A 5,492-nucleotide genomic window follows, 5' to 3' on the forward strand; every position below is an offset into this window, starting at 1 on the left:
AGTTATTAAGAATAAAATCTTAAATTATACCACAAGATAGTAACTTATATGGCTACTAACTTGTAAAGGAGTTTTTATACTTGTATGCATTTTTAATCAAATATTTAAAACAAATATAGTTATAAAAATAATTGAAATATATCATAAATTATTATATGATTTATATTTATAGTGTTTCATTATGTTTGATATTTTTGTTTGGAATAGATGAGAAAGGGAAAGAAAAAAAAAATGATGTAGAATCCTAATTTCATTTTGATCATTATTTTATTAATATCAATATGAGTATTACACTTTGGCATTCTCCTAACATTGTCTTTCAATTGTACTTTTATTTATATTTCAAATTTATCACCTTAATCCATAAGTCTGGAATTGAATTTATTCTAGCTATTAATAAACTATAGTCCTCTAATTTGTTCTCATTCAACATTAGGTTTGTTTAGAGGTGACAAAATTTGATATGACTTGTCAATATGACTTGAATCTAACATCCTTTCATGATTTTGGGTTGATTATAATTGAGTTCAAGTCAAATTCATGTCGACTTGCATACCTTATTTAATAAATAAATAGTGTTGGCCTTATAGGGAGCCAATGACCACCCTATTGGACTATGAAGAGTGAACTTGAATAATATAAGGTCCCTATTCTGATCACCAATTGGTTTTCAGAACAAATAGGGGCCTTGTCATAAAATACTTCGTGATTAAGCGTGTTGCAACCAAAGAAATCTTAGGATGGGTGACCCATTGGGAAGTATAGAGCACCTCGATCAACAAGTGGTATCAGAGCCTAACACTATGGGTGAATGACGAAGGCCTGGGGCGTGGCCAAGTCAACTAACAGAGACTGTAGGCTATCACCGACAAAATTAATTTGTTACAAAAATATTTGGCAACAAAAATAAAATTCGTCGACATTAAATATTGACGACTTTTGGGACAAATTTTATTTTTTTCGTGACAAAAATTCTTACTTTTGTCGATGAAATATTTCATTGGAAAACGCCTTTAGTGACAAAATTTTATTTCATCAAGGAAACTTCGGGCGACAAAATAAGATTTTTGTCATGAAACTTTTAGCGACAGGTCTAGGGCGACGAACAAGGTACGAAAGAATTTTCGTTGGGGAATGTTTTTGTAGACGAAATTTAGACTTTCAGTGACAAAATATTTTATCGTTGAAAGTCAATTTTCTTGTAGTGATTTCTTATGTCATTATCATTTGAAAATTCCAAAAAATGAATGAACGCCTAAATCTTGATTTTTTTCTTTCTTTTTGTAATGCTATGATACCAAATCTAGGAATCAATTTCTACAAATAAATAAATAAATGTATTAAGAACTGAATCCCAGTATATTTTTTATGTACCAACGTCCATGAACTTCACAACATCTTCCTCAACAATTGCAGCAACCAAATCCTGCCATCCAAAACACGAGCTTCTTTCTTGCCTCAAGGTTAAGTGCTTATGAGGAAACAACATTAATAAGGTCAAGGGCATTATTATCCTCAACAACATGCAACCTTGGGTCACAATGATGCACTTACTCAACACAAGTTGGGCTATTTATGTTCCTTAAGCTTGGACCAGTTTTTAGTTAAGCCTAACAAAACCCATAGGTTACTTTTGGTTGGCGAGATATGATAAGATATGATATGTACATCCTATGATATCATATCTTGTTGGATATATAATATATTTATCATAATATCATTTTCAGTGAAATATTATCTCCTTGGATTTTACATTTTTCTTTTTTAACTACAAATTTAATTTTTTTAATCATTTTTTTTGTTTTGTTTTGTAAAATAAGTAATATAAAAAAATGATGAAAATAATAAATTTATGATATGTGGGATATGTGCATCCCATATCCTAACTTACATTTAATATATCTTACATAGAAGTGATATAAAAACGAGGTTAGATAACATATTCTATGACTTATCCAATCTCATATTTGGTTTAATATAGAATAGGATAAGTGACCCATCACCAACCAAACATGACCATAAGGGCATAATCATAGTACTGATGGACTAAAAAAATTACTCTTTAAATTGTAATCAGTCATCATTGATAGTTACTCTCTATCATTGAGAACTCAACCGTGTACCTATAAATAACCTAAACAAGATCGCCAAGCAACTGTGTACCTATATATACAAGAAAACTAATATCTCTAGATCCAATGTTACCTAATAACACCTCCGATTCTTCTTAGAAAGAATGAAAATTGGAGAATTTTGAATTTTCTCATAGGTTAGGTTTAGTTAAATTAATGAAAATTAGATCATTTTAATTTTTTTTTATTACAATTTCCCCATTATCAATTAAGGTATAAACCAAATGAATGGACCCAAAAAATATCATATCTATAATCATCAAGAAGAATCAATATAAAAAATTGATCTCAAAACAATAATAATGAAAAATCAAAATAAAAAACCGATTCCCTAAAAAAGAGTCAAATATGTAGTCAGAATAAATTAAAAAAAAATTTTAAATAAAAATAACAAATCATAAAAAATAATAAATGTGTCCTCTTATTGAAATGAAATAAGTAAAAACATAACAATTTAGATTAACAACTTATCCATAATTGAACAATGATAATAAGAAAATCTACATACCTCTCAAGGCATAAAATATCTATCCAACAACTCCTTCAATAAAAATTCTTCATCATTTTTCATTGACCGCATGTCCTCAATTTTTTAAATATCATAAAAATGAATCTAAACACATTGTATAGTGATAAACAACCAACAACAAAAATGGTTGGAAGAAAATAAGAGAGTGAAAGAGAGTTGTTGTCCACCTAATATGAAGAAATGAAAATATGAGATTTGACACCTAGTTTTTGAAATTTTTCTAGTAACTGGTTGGTATGAAATAAATTATACAAATAAGAATGATAAATAAGGAAAGATGTAAAAGCACATTAGAATTTAATAAGATGAGCATAAAATATAAGTAATAGATAAAACGAGATAGATAAGGGAAAATGCAGAAGCACATTAAAATTTAATAAGAGTAATAGACGAAAGAAAACGTAAAAGTGTATTAAAAATTAATAGGCTAAACATATTTAAGAGGTAAATTAATGAAATGAAAAGATTGACTCTAACGTTTTAATTTGTTAATATTTATTGTCTTTTCTCAATTGAAATAGAAGTTATAAGATCATGATAGTTTTTAAATTTATAAAATATTGGTGGTACTTAAATATAAATTTTAATTAGTAAACTTACAAAATTAATATTAATTATAAGAAGTAAAATAAAAACACAAGAAATATGAAATAAGTAAATAATGACCATTAACATTTATCAAGATAATTAGAATCCAACATTCATATAATTTATTTTTAAGAAGCTTTTTACATGATAAAAACTCATAACGTAAATTATTATTATAAGAATTTTTTTTGAGAGAAAGATGAAAAAAAAAAACTTCAATAATAATATTTAACTTTTCATTTTAAAAGGAGAAATATTATCTAAACTAGTTTGTTATTGAATAATATTATAGAATTGAATAAAAAAAATTTTGTTTTAAATTTGTATTTTAAAAAATAAATTATGCTTTAAGTTTGGGTTAAAAAAAGAATTCACAACAATAAATATTTGTATTTTTTATTTTTAAGAAGTCAAAGAAAATAATGTTTAAAATGAAACAAAATTTTTTTTTTCACTTTTTTAGGGAAGAAGAGCAATGTCATCATGAAATATTATTTTTAAAATTAAATTATAATTAATATAAGATATGAGAATTTATCAGATTATGGGAACTTGTGGATGATCATCCATATTGATGTATCTCTTTGTAACTCCCTATAAAAGGGAGGTACCTCTAATGAAAATTCATCTAGTTCTCTTCTTACATTCTATTATACTTTTTTTTTTTTTAAATATATTCGTTTATTCTTTCGTTTTTTTATTCTCCTTATTCTTTTATTTTGCAACACGTTATCAGCACAACACTCTGAGTAGATAGAAAAAGAGAAGAATACTTGAGGTAGAAAAGAAAAAGAGAATTGAGAATGCTCAAGATAGAAAAAGAGAAGAATTTATTTACAAAATTTCTTATAGGTATGTAGCCTTATTCTCTTTGAATGAAATATAAATAGTATGTATTGTATTATTATTTACTTTATTTTATAGCTAGAAGCTATGTGAATCATATTTCATATAATTACAGATTTTAATTATTTAATAACTAGAAGTTATATAGAAAAATTTTCATAACCAGATGTTATGGGGTAAATTACAAAATTACAAATACATAATCGAAAGTCATGCATAAGATCCCTAATTATTTTTTAATTATATTATATAACTGAAAGTTATATAAAATAGTATTATATGGTTAGAAGCTATATAATGAATAGTTCATAGCCTAAAGCTATGTACAAATCCAAAATTACAAAGATATAGCTAGAAACTATGTATATAACTCATAATTATTTGTTTTTAATTATATAGTATAACTAAAAGTTATACAAAATAATATTATATAGCCAGAAGCTATAAAATGAATAGTTCATAGCCTGAAGTTATTCACAAATCTACATAATGAATATTTCATGGACTAAAGCTACGTACAAATTTGCATATTTTCTTGTTTTGATAAAATAATCATAACTTAGAGTCATGAAAAATATTAACCTCTAATTTTTATTTCGTATTCACACATTTTTCATAACCAGGAATTATTGAAACAATTTTTACTAACAATTATTTCATAACCAGAAATTATGCATACAATTTATAATTCTCTTGTATAACCAGAAGTTATACAAAACAAAATTGTCAATGAACAACTATGTACCTAGAAGATACATATATATATATATATATATATATATATATATATATATATATATTTAATTTTGTTATATAACCAGAAGTTATATCATAACATAATTGACAATTGTTTAATGTTATTATAACAGTACTTAAATTTTAATTATTCATAGCCTAAAGCTATGAAGAAAAAGTTAGTAAATTAATAATTGTTAAAACTTGTATAGTCTGAAGCTATATGAAAAAATATATATTTTATTATAAATTTATATTATATAACTAGAAGTTATATAAATATTATTATTCATAACTCGAAGTTATGAAAATAAGAAAATTAATGTTCTTTGTTCTAATCAAAGGTTATGTCAAAGTTGTTAATATGTACTTTCTTATAGCTAGAAGCTATATAGAATGAAATTGTTAACTAACAATTTTGTACAACTTTATGAAATTTATATAACCAAAAGTTATAATGAAATATATTATAGCTAGCCTGAAGCTATGACAACAAGCATATAGATAATATTTACATATTATCAAAAGATTAATATTTTGTACATCAAGTTATACAAAATAGGTAATTGTTTGATAGTTTTTTATAAATTTTTATTATTAGAAGTTATACTATCATTAGTAGAAAATTTTACATATAGATGTGGAATTTTGGATTACATGAA

This window comes from Vitis riparia, chromosome 19, assembly GCF_004353265.1.
Source record: "Vitis riparia cultivar Riparia Gloire de Montpellier isolate 1030 chromosome 19, EGFV_Vit.rip_1.0, whole genome shotgun sequence".
Lineage (NCBI taxonomy): Eukaryota > Viridiplantae > Streptophyta > Magnoliopsida > Vitales > Vitaceae > Vitis > Vitis riparia.